The 20,836-nt window shown below is 41.1% G+C and overlaps 1 protein-coding gene across 3 annotated transcripts in view; it reads left to right on the top strand.

The window, feature by feature from the left end:
- LOC134550420 (endonuclease domain-containing 1 protein-like) overlaps window positions 1–20,836 on the top strand; it is a 173,169-nt gene that overhangs the window by 61,516 nt on the left and 90,817 nt on the right. For all 3 annotated transcript variants that reach the window (XM_063397108.1, XM_063397105.1, XM_063397110.1), the window contains one exon: window positions 10,084–10,133. The gene's annotated coding sequence lies outside the window, so the exon portion shown is untranslated. The remainder of the gene's footprint in view (window positions 1–10,083; window positions 10,134–20,836) is intronic.

Below are 20,836 nucleotides of genomic sequence, written 5' to 3'. Positions count from 1 at the left end.
AAGAAGATAAGAATTTTCCCCCAAAAGTGCATCTTGGAGTGCTGTTAGAAGCTCTGCCGTTGTAAAACACCAAGTAATGCTAAATATTTAGCAGTGCTGTAGCTAAAAAGCGAAAAGTTGCTTCAAATTCAAGCTTGTTTGCCTTCCAGCTGTAATATCCTGCTGTGCCTTTCTCTCCAAGGATGGAAGAGCTGTTTGTTATTTGTCATATCCACAAAGTACCTATGAGAACAAGGTCAGGGACTCATCTCCCTGATGAAGGAGGCGTTTGGCCTGGCGTCACAGAGTCTGTATCCCAGCCAGACCCACTGTTCTCTGAGCTCTGCCCTGAACTCCTGCCAGGCCTTTGGCGTCTCTGCAGCCTGGGTATCAGAACTGGACGTGGAGTTCTAGCCTAGAACTCAGCTTGATTTGTTACACGAACACAACGTGATTCTGATGTCACCAGGCAAGCCCTTCATACGGCTTTGTCCTGCACTGGCTGTCCCTGCCAGGGTGATTTAATAGGGCTGCTCCCAAGCCCTTTTCTGGGAAAATGCGCCCAAGTCACAAAGGAGTGGCCTGAACTCCTTCAAATCTGGGTGACATCGATTTGTTAGCATTACAATCAGTTGTTGCCTTCAACCTTCAGGAGTAGCCTGAACTCCTTCAAATCTGGGTGAAGTCGATTTGTTAGCATTAAAATCAGTTGTTGCCTTCAACCACCTTCTTCATCTCACTGTGGGGTGTTGCTGTTTTCTCCTCTGCCAATGCTTCAGTTATCCACAAACTTAACTCTCAAGTATTATTATTATTTTTATTATGATGATGATGATGATGATGTAGATTGTTTTAAAAATTTCCAGGGCCCAGTCTCCTTCGTGTCACCCATTGCTCTCATAGGGAAGTTGCCATCCACCAGCTTTGCAAGAAAAAGCAGTTAGCAGCTCTGGAAAAGATGAGAGGGCTTTGGGTATCCCAGGTGAATATTCTTACGGACAGAATGAGTCATTTTTGTGTGGACTCCTAACATGTGGGTGAGTGAATCATCAGGTGTTGAACAGATTAATCTTTTTTAATAGGACATGCACAAGATAATGTTTTCTCACTGAGACAACTTGTAGCTGCCTAAAGACAATATTGCAGAGGCAGAAATACAGTGACTTTGTGTGCTGTGGAGCATGATACCTTGGGAGGTGATCCATGAAACAGCCCAGTGTTGCTTTTCATAGCTCTTACTGTGCCTTAAGTGGCCTTTAAAGAATTGTTAGGAATAGAAATCTTTGGCAGGGGGAAATCATTAAAAGTTGACTGATAATTGCGTAAGAAATTGAGTGAGAGTTTGACTTCCTGATGTGCTTGTGTTACAAAGCGCTTGTAGGTGGGTTGTGCTTGTCATTTCCCAGTGGTAGGACAGGAGGAAACAGCCTCAGGCAAGGCTCAGTTTGGATTTTAGTAAAAATTTCTTCACCAAAAGGGTTGTCAGAACCTGTCACAGGCTGCCCATGGCAGTGGTGGAGTTGCCATCCCTGCAGGGATTTAAAAGATGTGGCACTTGGGGACATGGATTAATATGTGGATTAATAGTGGCCTTGGCAGTGCTGGGTTAATGGTTGGACTCTGTGATCTTAGAGGGGATTTCCAATAATTCTGTTTCAATTTGCACACCAGCATGTATCAAGAGCATGAGAAAAAATAAAACCATGTCTTTGGTGCCCCAGGCCCACTTAGGTAGAAAAAAAAAAGGCTAAATTTCTTAGATTGTCTAAATGTTGGGGATTTTTTTTTAGTCCACAGCCAAGTTCCACTATCCAGAATTATGCTTAGTGTTGGGTTTTAATGAGATCTGAAAATGACAGAGCAAAACCGTCTTGCTGTTCTGGCTGATTTAGGATAGGAAATGAGGTATGACATTTAGCCAGGGGTTAGCAGGGTTGAGGGCTTCAGTGAAAACTCACCGCAAGTTTACGTGAAAAGCTGGTGGTTCTTTCCTAGAACTTCATTTAGGGTTTAGTTTTATAGAAGTAGCATGAGCTCAGGCAGTTTGCTTTAGGTTTCATTGGAAAGCATTTCTCAGTAGGTGTCCTTTAGAGGGTTTTGAAGGGATAAAAATTATTTTGGAGAGCATTGCATGGACAAAACAATTTCCTGAGCAGCACCACTTTTTACATAAGTCAGGACTACAGACTAGAAACACAGATTTTGGTCACCAAAGTAAATTTGAAGAGAGATTCATTCATTGCAAATGAAGGTGCAGATGCTTTTAGAGTCTGACCAAATCCTTGTACGTAAAAGCGTCTTCGTGCTTACAGACTTCTGAATATGGATTTGGTGTAGAGTAGAGGGGTTGAACACCAGAAGTGCAATAATAATAAAAAAACACACCACCACCCCCACTCTTCACACCCCCCCCTTCCCAGCTGTCTAGCTCAGTGAATTTCACACCACGGTTGCAAGGCCAGAATGATTATGAATTAGGGTTAGCACAAAATTTAGCTATTTGAAAATTTTACAGCGTTTTACTGTAATGTAAAGGCTAGAATTATTCCAAAAATCACATCTGAAAAAAGCAGAAGGGCAGGGAGGTCTCACTTTGAAAACCCAATTCATTGTGACAGAAAATGAGATTTTTAACCTTGTCTTTCAATCAGAACAAATTGTGCCTTGTCCCCTTGCACTTTGCCATTTGAGTTCTCATCTGTTCTGCACTCCTTCAAGCCAAGATCCGCATCCCCACTTGAAGTACATTAAAAATCTTGGGTATAATCACCATTTTTTTGACTACTGGTTAATTTTTGATATTTATTCTGAATGTCCTTGGGCAAGCCCCCAAGCTGTCATGACCAAATCCACAGGAGGTGCAGGTTATGGTGAGGTTTTTTTGAAAATACTGTACTGTGAAGAGGCTCTCTGAGGGAGTATCTTTATTGTGGTAAAAGTCATATAGCAGGTTTTCACTGTGATTGCAGCTTCTGCATAGCTTACTCTAATTTAGTTAGCCCAAGGCTATAACATACTGCTTTTCAGGATTGTAGAATGGCCATTAATGGGAATTTGCTGAGAGTGGGTGTGTGTGCCTGAAGGAAAGTCTGCATAAAAAATTAAAGCCTCCTGCTTATGATGTAGTTGGTATGTGCTGTTGTCCTTGATCTGACTTAACTGGGTGCTACAGGTGAGAGCAGCACAGCAGTTCTCTAAATAAGTCATTTCAGCCTTGAAGTCTCCATTTGATAAGATTTTGTTGGCCTCAGTGGTGTGCAGCTGGTTCTTACAAAGGAGTTTTCATCTGTGCACTCAGTGATTTACATCCCTGTGCACAGAGCAGTGTCTTTGCTTTATGGATGGCAGAAGCTGCGTGGCTTTCAAATATCCCATGGCTTTCAAATATCCTTACACACAGGTGGTATTTAATTATATCTTACAGTAATTGGTGATAAAGATAAAAGTGCAGTCCTCAGTGCATGACTTCTTTCTCTGGCCAGTGCCACCTTTTCTTATATTGGCTTTTTTCTTTTCATATGAAGAGAAGGCAGGTTTAGGTGGGATATTAAGAGGAAATTCTTTCCTCTGAGGGTGGTAAGGCCCTGGCTGACCAGAGAGGCTGTGGCTACTCCATCCCTGGAAGAACCCAAGGCCAGATTGGACAAGGCTTGGAGCAACCTGGGATAATGGAAAGTGTCCTTGTCTGTGGCAGGGAGTCTGAACTAAATATTCTTGGAAGTCCTTTTCCACCCAAGTCCTTTTTCCATTCTATGACTCTGTAATATTTAATAATACATTTTTTCCAGACTGTTGCTATTCATGGCAATATCAAGAGGTAAAAATTCTTTTTTTGCTGTGGAGGAGTATTTATAGAAATAAGCTCCGTCCCAGCTCCCTGCTTGCTGCCGTGTTTTAAAGGGAGGTGTGAGAGCTGTGAATGCTTTCAGGAAAGCATTGATGTTTTAGTGTGCTGAGCCAGAACACCTCAGCGTTTGTTAGGGTTTAGTAACATCCCCTAGAGATCAGTCAGAGCTCCCCAAGAAATCCTGGATGGAAATGAAAACCAGTGTACATGCAGGAGAAATGGTGGTTGCCCCTGTAGATTTAGCAGTCTGCCTTAATTCTCCTGAGACAAGGTGAGGTGGCTTGGTGGCTTTTCTTCTTCCCACTCCTTTTAGCACAGCATATTCCTGTGGGATTGTAGGACAGGAAAACTGCTGTGTTCCACAAGGCACTTCCACACAGGGCTCTCTTATCCCTCTCTAATTATGCTCAGTGTGGCAGCTACTGCTGTTAAGGACATGCTGCACTCACGGATAAAAAAACGCTAGAATTTAGCTTTTAATTTATTTGTCCTCCCATTTGGAGAGAACACTTAATGTGATTTCGTGTAATAAAGCCAACTATGTGTGCAGCCACGGAGGTGATTTTCTAAATTTAAGGTTTCCTTTGAATTTATTCTTATCTCAAATAGATTGGATTACTATAGGCTGTGTCAGCGTGAGTCACTAGTAAGTGCCTGTTAATCCAATAAACCAGAGCAGTTTCTTATGGAAATACTATTTTCTGATTTCTATTTATGTGATGGTCCTGGTCCTGTTGAATCCACACTGACTTCTCTGGAAATATCTCTTTGGAAAAAATGCCACAATTTCCCATGCTAATGGAAATTGCAGTGAAGCAGGGAAATGAAAAATAGCCTCAAGTAATTAATAAATGGTTTAGAAGTTCTTTGTGTCACCTTTATTAGGTATTTCGTAGCAATACTGCCTGAGACTAAAGAGAATCATCAAAGGATGTTGTTTGGTTGTGTTTGTTTTATGGGTTATTCTCCTCAGTTAATAATGCTGTTCTACTCTCAATATTATGTTTCTACATTACCCTGCAAGTTTTTTTCCTTCACTTGTTGCCACTGCCCTACTCAGGGATATTGGTGGTTGCATCACTTTGGGCATTAATTTCCCACCCATAACGTAGTCAACTACTGAAAACTAAACACTTAAGTAGAGAAAAGTAGCTGTTTAAAAATAACTTGAGCCTTTTTCTGTTTTACTTATGCAGCAACTGGCATTCAGTGGCAGCAGAAGGCAAAAGCTTTGCTGTGGTTTGGAATTTTTGCCTGGAATAAGAAGTTAAAAATCAGTATAAGAAATGTTTTTCCAGCCTGAGATCAGTGTGCTTCTGTACCAGGGAGGGAGGGTCTAAACATTCTAAAAGCTGGCTCGTAAAGCCTGGTCCTCGTTTGAGCTAGAAAGTGCAGAATGTAACGATTTATACTATGCATTGGGAAATTCTAGTGCTGAGGTGGGGAAAAAATGCATTTACTGGAAATAGTTTGACAGAATTCAGTGTTTGTAACACGTGTAACAGCGCTGCTACTGTAAGCCACCACAATTTTCACGATCTTAAATTTGCTCGTATGTACCAAGTTTTCAAATACCTTCCTCCTCTCTGTCTCTGCCGTTGAATTTTCTCCTGCATGGTGTGAGGGATGGGATGCTGAAAATCCCTGGATCTTTGACGTGTTAAGACAGACTTCTGTGGATGTTCACTGCTTGCTTGATGACACATACAGTGTTTATTGAGCTTGTGCAGTAAAATGCTGCCGAGGCAACTGGATCTGTAGTGGAGGAGATGAGAAATTTTAATCCCTACCAGGCATTTTGCACAGGCAGCTGAAGACTGTGAGGTTGAGAGTTTGGATCTGTTGGTGGTAGTTGTTTATTGGTAGTGACTCCAGATCCTGATGAATTGGGATTTCACTAATTTTGCCAGCTAAACTTACAACCTGGTCTAGGGGAAGGTCCTGGTCTAGTGGGAAGTGTCCCTGTCCTTGGCAGGGGTAAGAACTAGAGGATCTTGAAGGTCCCTTCCAACCCAATCCATTTATGATCTCTCCAGAAAATGCTTAAAAGAAACACAGAAGATACACTCAGACTTGAAGGTTTACAATATCTAGAAAAAGATCACTTTATTTTATTTTCTTTATCTCTTTATTTTAATAAATAAGGAGATTAATTATTAATAATAATTTTTAATAAAACAAGGAGAAAAGGGAAAACAAAACTGTGTGTCATGTTGATATATTAAAGATAAGTCATTTGAGAAGTAGATACAAGGATACAATTGAAAATCAATGTTAAAAGCATATTAGAAGCACAGAATGGTTTGGTTTGGAGAAGACCTTAAAGACCATCCTGATCCATCCCCCTGCCATGGGCAGGGACACCTTCCACTGTCCCAGGTTTCTCCAAGCCATGTCCAGCCTGGCTGTGATCACTTCCAGGGCTAGGGTAGCCACAGCTTCTCTGGACAACAATTATATAAGGTTTATGTGAAAATCTAAGGTACAGAAAGGTATAACCAGCCTTGCTAAGGAACATGAAAAAAACCTTGTGAATACATTGGAAATTGGAGGAAGTGGAGGGAAAACGCAGGTCTCCTTAGCAGAGTGAAGATAATAAATCAGAGATACCACACTGAACAAAAGTGCTGAGTGTAACTGTGTTTAATCATGGATCTTCTGAAGGAACCCAAATCCCTTTGCACTTGCTGTGGGAATAATTTTGGTAATTAACAGGTCTCGTTTGAAAACAGTGAATTGTGATTTTTCCCATCTGAGACCAGTGCAGACTCTGGCATTTTACTGGAAAGCAGGTCTGGGCAGGGTGTGTGGGCAGGCTGACTGAGAGGCTTGGATGCCAAATTTTTTAAAACACTGGTAGTTTAGAAATGAGGAATTTACAAGTTTTTAAATATTTGCTGGATTGGACAAATTTAGGTAAGGCTGAATTACTGTATGTGACCCAAACAGGCTGCATAACAAAAAGTGCAATGTATGGAGAGATGTGAAGAGTAAAGTTGTGGTTTGAAACAAACCTGCTGTTTCCTAGATAAACCTGGTTTCTAAACCCAGTTTTTATTTCATACAAAGGCTAAAACTAAGTTTTCTATTAAAAACACAGACCTGTTTCAAAAAAGGATTCTAAACCAGGAAAGGGAGGGCACAAATGTTGCCAGTACTGGGACATGGATGCATTTTTTAAATTGGTGGCCAGCAGTGTTGCCCAGACCTGGGTTTGAAAGTTCTGTTCCCTTCTACACACAGACAGTAACCATAAAACCTAAAAAAGATTTTTTTTTTGTGTGTTTTATGACCTTGTTGCACTCCCACAGAACTGTTGAGTGGTGAGAGAGGACTCTCACCCCAGGTACTTGGGCACTTGGAGAAGCAAGGCTGAGTTCACCCTGTAGGTTTGCTGGTTTATATGGAATTATGGAGGTTTTGGGTTGGGAAAGACCTTTAAGGTCACTTAAATCCAACCATCAGCTTACCAGCCCCATCATGTTCACCACCAAACCATGTGCTACCACCAAATTTGCTATATCCATTTTCTTTTAACACTTCCAGGGATAGAGCTGCCACTGCTGCCTTGTTCCAGCTCACTCTTCCTGTGAACAAATTCTTGCTAATATCTAATGTAAACCTCCCCTGGCATAACTTGAGGCTGTTTCCTAAAATGAAAGGTTCGGTTGATTCAGGACATTTTAAAAACAGCAACAACAACGAAATTACGGAGTCAATTCCACAGCCTTTGTGCAAACCTGGTGTTCCCTAAGTGCTGCATACTCAAATGGAATTATATATTTCCCCTTCAGAGCAGGAGATCCAATATCTTTGCCATTTGATGGGTTAGGTTTGGTCCTGGCTGCTTATTAAAGACTGAGAGCACTGCAGAGAGGGAAGTGGGGGAAGGAAAAAACCCAAAAAGTAGTAGCAGAAGATGTTTTGGCAGTTAAGTTTTTCTCTTGTAGAAGAATTGTTTCCAGGACAACAAGGTTGATGGAGTTACAAAGTGAGTGTGTGTTTTCTTTCCTCTTCAACTGGTTAATCAGTGAGGTAGGAAAACTTTGCTTTGTACGTGAGCTGTGTTAGATCAGTTATTTTTAGTCTGCACTTGATTGTCCATGTGGCTCTTTTTAGCTGTTTAGGAGATACCTGGCATGCAAGAAATCATATTTGCTTTGTGAGATTTTTAAGATCACATGGTGTTTTTTAAAATGACAATCTAGACTATTAACAGCTTTTTTTTTTTAATGTATTTGTTTCTCAGAGAAATAAAACAACTTTGTTGCTTCAAGTTTCAAGCTCATCTCACTGGTGGGATGTGAGTTTCTTTCACTGTTTGCACAGAATTTTCCCTCTGTTGGTGTAATATATATTTTTTTGTATATACTAATGATATACTGTCATGCAAATGAGTTTGGAATAAATTAAAGTATTAATTTTCTCCCAGAGTATATTCAGCTGTAGAATTCCATTGTGAGATCTATTTTCAACTGGAGTTTGGAACTTGGAATAAGGCGGCACTGAATTAAATGTAGTTGCCAGTTTTAAAGGGGCACAGCTCGCATAAAATCACACCCATCTCCAAAATATGTTGATCTGTTTAAAATCTGGAGGAGTATGATGAAATCTGTACTTGTGTGGTTTTCCTTTGTATATTTGATTGTACTCTGAGTTTTTTTTTCTTGACTGTTTTTTTTTTCCTGCACAACGTTTTGAGAAAGAAAAGCCTTTTTTTTTTTTTTTTTTTTTTTAAACCACAAATATTGGCTGTGCATTTTACAGGCAGAAGTAACAAAAATAGTGTCCAGGTCATTAGTGAAAAACACACTTTGTAAAGCTCTATTGTTGGGATAAATTAAATAGCTTGAAGTTTAACTGTGCCCCTTAGAAACAAGTTGATGATTTCATACTCCCTAATGATACATGTATTTATTTCATATTGAGATTTTAGAATTGAAGTTTAATAAAATACTTCTTGTGCATAGTTGAATTAATGAGATACTCAGCTTCTTTCTGAATGTGTTGGGGTTCTGCTGGTGCTGAAGGTTGGATGCCATGTGCTAAGACATGGGTGATCACTTGAGAACAATTAAGTTTTATTCTTTGGGTGCGTATTTTTATCCAAATCCATGATTCTTTATTGTTTTGGGAGAATGATACAGTGTGAAAATGGCCATGCTCAGGTGACCCTGGTGATCACTGAATTATTTCTGTGTCCTGGGGCTTTCTAACTTGTTGGAAAGGGCAGGGAAGCAGTTTGACAAATCCACGCTGGCATTTATTTGTTGCTTTGTTATCCCTTCCTGGCAGCAAAGCATAGCCATAGTCAGGATTCTTTCTGACTGGTGTCCTCTTCTTTCCATCTCTTTTTTTTTTTTTTTTCCCTTTGAAAATTACCATTTTCAGCAGAACAAGAACTGCACTGACTTTGAGCGATGAGATGTTCTGTGCTTCATTTTCCGCTCTGTCCCCAGTTATTTAGTTATTCCATTATCTGGAACAATCCAGTTCTTCTTCATGGAGGTTTGAGTAGTTCTTCCAGGTCTCTACTTAGCCTAGTAAGGGAATGAGGAATTTTTTTTGCTACTTCTGCTGGAAGTTTACTAATTATGTGGTTAAACAGGGAATGTAGCATCAGAGCATTCTTTTTCAGGACAATACTCTCATAACTCTAACTCAGTAGATTTTTCTGTTTGTTTTTCTGGTTACTTGTTCTTCTTCTGCTTCAATTCCCAGTAAGGTATTGATGTAATTTCTCTATATAAGGAACAACTCTTCCAATATTCAACTCCTGCTGAAGTGTCTTAGGATGCCTGGAACACAGGGGTACCATGTGTGACCCCAAACCAAGAGCAAGTCATCAGCTCTCTGGATTTGGTGCTGGAGACCTACAAGGAACTCGTAGATCTATCAAGATCTCTTTGAGCAATTAGATCCTTTTAAATGAAATATTTATTCACTTTCTCTGTGGCTACAAGGAATTTCTTTGCTCAACTCCGCAGTAGGTTTTGGAATTCATCTCTAGTTTGTCAGTGTTATGCTCAAATCACCAAGCAGTCTCCAAGGTTCATCTTGATAGAGCAGTTTCATGTAACAGGAATACTCTGGCAATCAAAATCAGAGAAACAGACAAGAAGGATGGAAATATTTTCCAGTGTTGACTAAAAGCAAGCAATAAGCTCGAAGCATTACTTAACAATGTAATGAGAAACGTCAGTCCAAGCAAATACTTCTTTTTTATAACAGAATTTATTTTCTTTGTTGTGTTGCAGAAAAAGAAACAGTGGCTGAGTTGCACAAGTGAACCGGGACGACGCAAAATGTAAGCCAAAGAGGAATGCTCATTTTCCTATTTTATAAGACTGTTGGTCAGCTTTTCTATGAGACATCCATTTAATTAAAAAGGCCATTAGTTCTCCTCATTTCCAGGTTTGGAACTGGAATTGGGTTCCCTGTTTTTGAGCCACGTGGCTCAGTGTGAGTGGCACAAGGTGGATCTTTTCTCTCCCTTTGTTGTCACTGTGTCAAGGCACAAAGGAGTTCAAGGCTGGTTTGTGTCTTAATTACTCCTGTTGTAGCTGTGGTGATCAGGCATGTGAAGAGGAGAGCTCTGAAGGCAAGAAGGGTTGGAAAAGGATTTTGGCCTCCCAAAGTTCTTAGTATTGTCTGTAATACCAGCTGGTGTGAGAAAAGCTTGGACCTCACTTTGAGGATGCTGTATTTTGGCTGAGTATTTTGAGACTACATTAAAAACATTTACTTGGGTGCTTGTACGAGCTCATGGTTTGATGGGGCTTGGAGCAGCCTGGTCTAGTGGAAGGTTTAGCACAAGAGTTTTTCCATTTTGGTCAAGAGAGCAGCATGTTCTTTAGTGGTGTTTTGCATAACAAGCCTTGCAGGCCATCTTTGTGATTCACTTGTAGCATTCAGTGGCACATTTTTAAGAGATACGCTTTCAACTGTCTTGAACAGAGCATGGTCTGTGTGATAAAAACATCTCCATTGTAGTTGTAATTACAAAACCCAAGGTGATTCTGAGCCTGGTTTCACACCAGCTAATAAGTGGACTCATTATAAGATGATGTGAGGTTTTCAGTGTGTTGTTGACTCAACTCTAAAATATCAATAACTCTGCAAAATGCATCTCAGCTTGTTTACTAAGCGAGAAGTGTATTTTTATGCATAGGTTTTGAAATTTTGGGTGACTCCAGTTTTTCCGACAGCCTTTGTGGGGTGTTTTAGTTAAAATTGTTTTTTACTTTTATGGATGCCATTTTAATTTATACCTATATCTCTCTTTTAAAATTCTTTCTGTCGGAAAAATTTTTAAGTAATTCTGCAGAGTTGCTTTTTACAGACACTCAATATTAAAAAAAAAAAAAAAAAGTGGTAGAACATGTGTCAGGCATCTGCAATTCCTTCAGCATCATGTTTTCCACAATGATTTAACAGTTATTGAGTCTCCTCAAATATCTTTGTTTCCAAGACCTATTTTATGGTAATAAATCATCTTGGCTGTAAAATTCTTGAAATGATTCAGTAGGACAATCATTCCCTTAGCACATTCCCTGAGATCATAGATAGAAATGGAAAAGTCCTTAACCAGGTCAGCCTTTTCCCTGCAATACATGTGGTCAGTGCTGGAAGTGATAATGAAGTTGCCAACGTTTGTTCTGATGAGCTGCAGTTCTCCAGTGTTCCCTGTTCATTTCTTCCTAATTTACAGTGAATTTTCTGTTAGAGGTACTAAATCACACTGAGAAATGCTGAGCCAGATACAGAATCAAAGATTTGTCATGGTGTAATGGAACGTTTTTCATTTTAAAAAAGGTCTGTCTCAAAATTCATATAAAAATACTAATGAAATTACCCAACGCTTCCTTAATTTCCTCTTCCATTTGCATCTGAGGGTGGAGGTGATGCAGTCCTTGGCATAGAGGTTGATTTAATAAATTGTCAGGTATGTGAGGGTGGTTAAGTAGTGATACCTGGTCTCTCAATCTCTGCAGGGTAGTCATGCATTATGTAACCCCTTGTGGTTTTCTGACACCTGGAAAAAGCTGCTTAAATTGGTCTCTGCTTACTGGGAGCAGGCAAGGAGGGAATTCAACCAAGAGTCCATGAGGAGTTCTCTGTATTAAGTAGCTCATCTAGAACATCACGTGTGCAAAGAAAAAGGAGCTTTGTTTTTTGGTCAGAACTGTGGACATCTGGGGTTCCAGGTAAATAACCCAGAACAGGTTAGGGAGGGATTCAAGGAGAGATGGTATCCCAAGACCTAAAGTTTGTATCTCTGTGAATTTCTGCTGGTTTCTCTCTGTGATGTTTTCCAAGTTGAACATCAGATATGGTTTCAACCTCTATGGTTGCCCAGAGAAGCTGTGTCTGCTCCATCCCTGGGAGTGCCCAAGGCCAGGTTGGATGGGATTTGGAGCAACCTGGGATAGTGGAAGGTGTCCCTGCCCACAACAGGGGGTTGGAACAAGATAATCTTTAATGTCCTTTCAAATCCAAACCTTTTTATGATACTTGAATTGTCCTTTAGGTTTCATGGTGAGGACAGCAGTAAGTTCTGGTGTTAGTTCTTCACATAAGCCTTTCCTTAAAATAATCAGGCTCTGTGATCTGGGATTCTTGATTCTCGTTCCTGCCTCAGAACAGGAAGTAAAGCTTTGCAGCTTCCCCAGGGTTTAGAGCAGATTAATGTATAAAATTAGATTAAATCTCTTATATTTGTTTTGGAAAAGAGATCCTTGTATTACTGCAGGCCTCACCTGCCAAACAGAGATAATTCCGTTTCAGCTTTGCATTTTCATCAGGTGCTTTTACTGTAAGGCATAAACCTTCATTTTTTTTCAATGATGTCCTTAAAAATGATCCACAATAACTTGTTACAGTCACAACAGAGAACAAGCTTTGCACTTAGACACCCAAATGCACTTAGACACTTAGATGGACACCCAAATTCCATCTGTCTTGTAGGATCTTGGCAAGAATACGCTGTGTCATGGCATTGCATTGATTCCAGTTCATGTCTTAAGAAAAAAAAAGTTGTACCATGCACACAGACCTATTTAGGGTTGGTAGAAGTATTTTTTTGTCATAGCCCTGTTTAAATGGTTGGTTGGTTGTGTGAGGCTGGTCTTAAAAGGGACCAGAGGATCAGAAGCTCTTGACTGGCTGTGAGGAAGCATCCTGCTAACTCATGTACCTTCCATAAAGTGGCTTTGTCATGTTTGTCACTTGTACCTGTGAAGTGAGGGCACCAGGGCTGCTTCAGATCTCAGGCATGACAATAAAGACTAATATTTTAACTCTTCATCAGTAAAAGCCCAATATCTGACCTCAGGAGGAGCTCACTCCTAGCTCATCTCTGAGAAGCAGGTATCTTGAAGCATATTCCCCTTTACTCTGAATGAGAAGGGTTTGAAAAGAAAATCACAGACAGCAGGGGTAAAGAAAGCCCTTTTCCTCTTCAGGTGTCTCTTTTCTTCTGAGAAGGTCCACAGGCATGGATGGCATGAAAGGAGACAAACCCTGAAGAGGTCAGTGTTGTTGGAAATGAGAGGAGTAGCCATTCACACAGGCAGTGGTTGTTCAAAGAGAAACTCTCCATTTGACAGTGCTGTCTTCTACATGACTTAGAAACATAAAAACACAAGTTGGTTTTAAAAGAGGGCTTTTAATTTATGTCAGATGTGAAAGTACCTGTAAGTTTAATGTGTGCTCTGCAGAAAAAGAGGAGCTTGCTAAGATGAGTTCTTAGATTTCCTTTTTGTACCTTGACTCTGTGGTGAGGTGGCTCCACACAGAAAATTCTGGCACCACTGTGGACGCTGAGAAGCTTTCATGTGTCTTTTGTAGGAGCAGTCCTTGTGCCAAATGAGCTGGAGTGATCTGTGTTACTCACTGCACTTCATGGGGCTAAAGGATGGTTTGTCAGTATTTTGGATAATTGCCTCATCTCTGCCTGCAGTGAAGTGTATCTGCATCTGAGCAGATAATACATAAAATGTATTACACATGATATTAGTGCGGGAAATAGAAGCATCATAAATATATATATATTTAGTAGCATCTTAGCAGTTTCAATTTTCATAGTTTGCAAGCAATGTTTTCTCTCTTCGTAAGATGAAGAAGTGCTGCTTCAAATCTGTATTCAGTATGCCCGTTTGAAAAGGAGTTTGCCTTTAGATAAAAATTTAGGACTTTATTCTTTTTTTTCCTGTTTCCTTGGTTCTGAAATACTAATTCCTTTTATAATGTATGTGTACAGAGGAGGAGATAATGGTGAGATACCATACCAGGAAAAAAGAAAGTCTATGAAGTCCAGAATTAACACTTCAGTCTATGTGGAAAACCTTGTTGGAGTGCAAAATGGATTTAGGTTTTTAAAATGAAAGAATGGTAGGACACAGAGATGGAGCCTGGAGATCTGTGTGTTGTTTGTGCTTCTCATCTGTTGCATAAGCTTGAACGAGCTGCTTTGCATTTTCCTACTTCATTTCTCCTGTCAGAGATCTGTGTGTTTCACTTGCTGTTGGTAAAGCACTTCAGAATCTTGAATTAGTATTATCATGGACTTCTCTGAGCTTACTTAAAATCCGTTTCCTTCCTCACGCTTTCCTAAGGACAAGAATAAACAGAAATTTCTTTTTTTCCCAAATGCTGTGGATTGACTGATACTCTGCAGCTGTCCAAGGCAGTCTTTAACTGATCCTTTCTGCTGTCTGAGCATCCAGTGAGCAGCTCCAAATCCAGAGTCCTGTTGGGTACATTGTGTCTCTAATTCTCTCGGTGACAGGGTCTGTCAAGAGGTGTTTCCTTCTTCATTGTAATCAGCAGCGTGGAGTTTCCAAACCTCCAGAACTTCACAGGCTGATCTTCAGAGAAATCAGCCAGAGCCTGGAGCACTGTGTGTGGGTGGCTGAGCTGGGTGATGCTGGAAACTCAGTTTGCATCCCCCAAAAACACTGCCAGGGTATCAGTGTTCCCTGCAGCATCCTCAGGAGTGTGGCACAGTCCTTCAGCACCTGTGCCCCTCCTCACCTCCTGGTGCTCAGAAGAGCAGGACTGATATTCCTGTGTCAGACTGGGGCGCAGTGAGTGTGAACCTCAGTTCTTATCCTCAGGTGCTGCTGCTGCAAATACTTGAAATTAATTCAAGCAGGAATTCGAGGGTGTGGATGCAGTGGTTAACCAGGAAAGTGCATCGATCCTGCTCAGCCAGGTGTTGCAGAAATTTAGTTTATAGAGTGTTAAATCAGTGGTGTTAGAAGAAACCCTTCTCCAGTGAAACATCCGTGCTCAGAAGCAGCTGCCACACTGCTGGGCAGCTCTGCCTTCTCCATTTAAAACGTTACCAGCATCCTGGCAGGGATCCCAGGGACGGAGCTGAGGAAGTGGATGGTGTAAAAGCAGAACTCTTTGGGCTTTTTGTTCTGCCTCGATCCGTCAGCCTTGCTGTGACTGTGCTGTGACAGAGCATCTGCATTCTGCGTCTGGAGACGCAGGGAGCGAGCTCCTGAAGGATGGCTGCTCATCCCTGTGCTTCCGTTCAGGGGTGTTAAAAGCCCTGCAGGCTGTACACAAGCGAGCTGTAATTTATTTTAATTAAATACAATAGCTGCGTGCACGCTGCAGAAGGGATAAGACAGGGATTCCCCACCTCTGATTTATCGTCTTGCTGTTTGGATTTCTTTGCCATTGTCTTCCCACTCACAGATTTATGCAGGGATGTCTCATCCTCTACCTCCTGTGCTGTTAGCAATGGCATCTGTCTTTCAAAATAAAATTTTTCTTAAATTTTTCTGTTGTTGAGAAACCATTCTTGTTGTGTATAGCATTGCCTTCCTGATGCACATACACATACCTGTGCAACATCTATTTTAATCAGAGAGCTACAGGAAGCAAAATCTCCATCCCTTGAAAGCCTTCTCATAGCTGATCTTTATTTTTTAAATTAGGGAGCTGGGAGTACCCACCCTGGGGCTGGCAGGCAGCCTGGCAGGAAGCTGGACAGACTGGCCTGCTGGCCAATCTTGTTGCCTTTTATAGAGCTTTTTGGTGAAATCAGCACATTTCCACGCAATTGGTGCTTTGCAGTGCAAAATTGTTGTGTTTGGGAGGTTTTTGGGTAGCTCTCGTTTTAGTCTGCAGCTTGTGACTTTGGGAAATGGTTGGCTAATTTTAATAATTACTAGAGATGATTTTGTGAGAAGAGAGGAGGTGTTTCTGTGGAAGAAAATCCTCTTGGAATAATGTTCCTCTGCTGGTGTGAGGGATTGCCTGATGCATGGCACTGTTGGGGTAGGTGAGTTGGTTGGCAGTGACCTCACAGTCCCCATCCACAACTCCAGCATGACAGCTCTTTCTGATCAAATTGCTGCACGGTTTTTTTTCTTTGAATGGCTTACCTGGAGGAAATCCAAACCATGCAGGTCCTGGATCTCCCTCCCACCTCTTCTGGTAGGGCAAAATATGAGCAGTCAGTGGGGAAACACAACCTGGAGAAGCAGCAGAAGCCTCTAGGACTCTGTCATGGAATTGCTGGAAGGAAGCCAGGTTGCATTCCAGGGCTGAAGGTTGAATGATGTTGGCATTTTCTGGACTTCTTCAGCATCTGATGTAAAACCCCTCAAACCCACTGGCACAGCAGACCCATCCATCCAGCACTTGAGACAGTTTAGGCTGATCTTCCCTGTGTTTTCCCTCTTAGTTCTCTTCAATAAATGAATCTGCCTCCTTGGAGGGTGCTTTCGATTATGAAGTGTTTTGAGGCTCTGAGTTTACAATGAATCACAAATTAGCAGTTCCTTAAAAATAATGTCAAGTAAAATTGGTCTTTGCTGAAATTGCTGCTGCTTTCAGAGTAAACATGAATGTGACCTGGATTCTCAGAAGCAGCTCGTGTTGTCGTGGCCTTTGAGTATTCCTTAGAATGGATATGATGTTTACACAGACATAAATAAATCAGCTGGATAATTTTGCTGAGCCGCACTTAAATGGACTGCCATCCACTAGGGAAGGATATATCTGAAAGTGCAAAAAGACTTTGTATGTTTGGGTTTTGTTGTTGGCTGTTGGAGCTCCAATATTTGCACAGTCGCTGTGAAAGCTGAGTGTATAAATCCTGTTGGAAGAGAACTCGGATGATAGCTGAGAGCACCAGTGAAAAAATAAATAGAAAAACTCTCCTATTGTGTAATTAGTTTGAATAAGTTTACTGGTTCTTGTGTACATGGAGTGTAACTTCACAGGATCCCATCCTGGTACACAACAGATAAGTAGTTCCTCAGAAATCAAAGGAAGTTTCATCTTATAAAACTTTTATAATGGAAAGTGTGGCCTTTTTATCCAGAGGCTAAGCTGGTTAAGCAAACATCTGATATTGACTTAATTTCTTAGTCTGGCTTTTGGGTGTGAAAGGTATCTCTACTAAAATGAAACATGGCTGTTTTTTAAAAAATGTATTTATTTTCTTCCCCAGAAAAGTGTGTGCCATGAGCCTTAGCAAAATGTGACTCTTTTAACTCCCTTTGTGCTCTCTGTTTTCTCCCTGTGCTCTGCTCCAGTGCTGAAGGTGCACAGGGAAACTGAGGCCTCATAATGTGGCTGTTGTTAAATAAAACTGCACTGAGTTTCAGGCGTTCAGGGCCTTGCAGGAGTCAAGTCTGCAAAATGGTTTTTTCCATACCCAAGAAGAGTGAGTCAGATTTTGCTAAATGAGTCAAACCTGTCCTCGGATTCGTTTAAGACTCTAATGGAGGTATAAATTAGGACCAGTATTATTACTGTGCACAGAAATGGCTTCTGAGGCTGATGTAGTTTGCGGTGTCACTCACAAGTGAGCTCCAGGGTGGACAGAGGTGATGAGGAACTGCAGAAATTCAGGTTTGCCTGGGAGCCCAGGAAAGGGCCAGGAATCCTCCAGCAGCACAGAGGGTGGACACAGGTTCCCTTTAGTTCACTGCTCCCATGGGAGTCCCCCAGGGCCTGAGAGGTGGCTGATGTGAGTGTGCCCATCCTGGGGGATGCTGCTCAGCTGTGCCTTCCTCCTGACAGCCCCACAGACACGAGGATGGGCATTGTCCCTGGAATTGAAAAGAACTGTGGCAAAACCCTACTCGGCTCATCCCTTGGGAGGTGTGTTAGGCTTCCAGACACCACTCTCCCAACAAGAGCAATATTCTCCTAATGCCTTCCTGGAAATAAATGCCTTTCCCTATGCTTTCCATTCCTTATGCCAACATTCCTGTGCATAAAGCTGTCCTTCCAGGTCAAGTGTCTGGAGCTGCCACCCTTCACCAGGATGTGACTCCCGCATGGTTTGCTGGCTGTGTCATGCAGGAACACTCCCTTTCCTCGGAAGGAACTACATGGCCATTAAACCTCGAGCCACAGGCACCTTCCAAGTCTGTTTCTTCTCCTCTGCTCCCGTGTTTAGCCTCCTTCTGAGAAATCTCTCATTGGATTGTGACTTTTTGACCGGGAAGTGGATTTGATTCTCCATTCTCAAGCGTCGCACTTTGATGGGCCGCAGTCGACAAACATCCTAATATTGTCCTCAGAAAAGTGACTAATCCCTCCTGTGTTGAATGAACTGGTAGACAGGCATGCATTTATTTTCCCTATTCCTGTGTGTAATCAGCCCAGAAGGAATTTTTGAAATTCGCTTTTTTCCCGCAGTTTTTTTGGTGGGGTCTGAGAGGAAGTGGTTGATGGAATTCAAATGTAGCAGTTGAAAGATTTCTGCCATTACTTACTTGTGGTATGAAGATGGGTTGGCAGCATCAGATATGTGATGTGCACAATCCCTTGTACGTCCCTGGGTGGTTTTAATTCTTCTGTAACTCAAACCAGCACTGAGTTGTCCCCATTCTCAACAAAGGTCAGGTTTTTGAAATTTATTTGGTTTAGATCATTCAGATCTTCATTATCTTTTAGAAAAGGTTTTGATGTATAAGATGATGATTGTAGAAGAGTGGAATGGAGGATGCCACTAGCAATCCTGTCACTTTTTGGGTTTTTTTCCTCTAGTTTAATTCTGGCAAAGTTTTGTGAAACACACAGTATTTAAAAGGTGTTCTGTACTTTTCTTACTCCTTTTCTGTCTCATTCCTGACTTGTTCCATCTATGTGAGTTTGTGACTCCCTTACCTTCCTTTATCTCCAATCTGCCAGTAATTTCAGAGTTAATTAGCAAGAAGCTGACAGCAACAGGTTGGAGATTTTTTCGTGCTGAGATTTCATTTTGGGAAGCTCTGTGTTCCAACTGGAGAAAGTATCTTTTGCCTCAGGGAATTCAGAAGTCTGCTTCCCTGTCATGCTGACCTGCAAAGCTGTTTCTCTCTCTGATGTTCATGTAAATTTTTATTTCTAAGGAATTTAACAAGATTCACCATTGTCAGTTGCCTCTCTCTGACAGCTGCTCAAGGATGTAGTTTAAAGTAAGCCTGTAATTTTTTGGCACCTGTAGGTGAGTAAGTAAGATAAACCCATTCCTGATCCATACCAATAATCTAGTCACTGTTGTATGGGTGCAGAGTCTCCCAGAAGGTGTTTTGTGTACTTGAGTGCTGTATCCTATTCCCTGCAGATGGCTAGGGGTGCTGGAGTGATTCCAGAGAAGACAGGTTTATAATCAGCACTCACTTTTATTCAGGATTTTGCACCACCTCCTGGACAGTATGATAAACAGTTACTTGAAAGAAATCTTTTATCTTGTTTCGAATCTTTCTTGGGGTTGCTGCCCCACATGCTAAAGACAGATCTGGCTGTTTGGATGTACAGGAAAATGCTTGAGGGTCTGGTGTTTAAAGACTATGAAAAACCACTTCAGGGAGTACCAGTTGTATTTTCAACCACATTACGTTATTGCTCAGTTCTTTACATGGGGCATGTGCCATGTCTCCTCAGTCAGTACAGACAAATCTATCTTTATTGAATCTATGTGTCATTTTTAAACACAGGAATAAAATCACATTGTTCTGAAACACTGGAAGGTATCACAGACCTCATGTATAAAATTCACCCAGTTGATTCATATTTTATTGCTACAGTGTGTGAAATAGAATTGAGGTTTCTGATCCCTAAGAAAATGAATTGCCATTATGGTTTTGTTGTCTGCACACATAAAGTCTGTGCTTCACCAAGTGTTTGTCAAAAGGGAGTGGAGCCCTTTAGTATTTAAAAGAGGGCATCACATTAAAACTGAGCTCATACCACAATGTCTTTTTCCTCTCTCCTCTTTTCCATTTTTGGGTCAGATGATTCAGGTTTTCCTCAGTGCTTTTAACCTTTTGCCATCTGAGTGAGCTGCTCAGAGGACAGCAGAGCTGTGAGGCCATCACTGAAAAAAATGCCTCTGCTGGGAGAGCTCTGTTTCACTGTCTCACAATGTTTGCTTTCAGTTCCTAGCCCTTTGTTACTCTCTATTTTTCCTCAGCACTCAAGTGGCATCCTGGTAAACATTCCTCTTATTCTTTCACCTCTAGCACTTTCACCTTCTAGTATAGAAATCCATGTGTGAGATAGAGGGGGAAAAAAGGGATTTGTAGCTCATATAATTTACCAGCTTTTCATTGAAATGTAGAGCAAAAAACCAGATCATTCCTGTTTCTTACTGTCATTTGGACAAAAATTTCCATACCTTGCTGGATGTTACGTCATAAAACCATCCTCATAATTTTGTTCCCCAAATAATGAAGTGAATGAACGTTTTAAGTTCCTTTGTGAAATGCAGGAGAGAATGTCCAGTGCACTTGTGAGCTGTCATTTAATATTTTGAAATATATTTTAAAACATTCACAGGGGTGTGCAAGTGTACAAGAGTGCGTAGCACAGCCCTGAGTAGCTGGATTATTTGGAGGCAGACTGGTAGAGGTGGCAGAAATGTGTTTGAAAATACTCTCCCAATAGTTCATGTGGTTCTTGTGCAGTATAGAAGTTCATGTGTTTGAAAGGCAGAGGTTAAATTCTGATTTTAAAATGGCTTTATGTCCTCACAAAGACCAAGTATTTTAT

This window comes from Prinia subflava, chromosome 4 (assembly GCF_021018805.1).
Source record: "Prinia subflava isolate CZ2003 ecotype Zambia chromosome 4, Cam_Psub_1.2, whole genome shotgun sequence".
NCBI lineage: Eukaryota > Metazoa > Chordata > Aves > Passeriformes > Cisticolidae > Prinia > Prinia subflava.
Note: the sequence above shows the minus strand (reverse complement) of the source record. Positions and strands in the feature narration are given on the sequence as shown.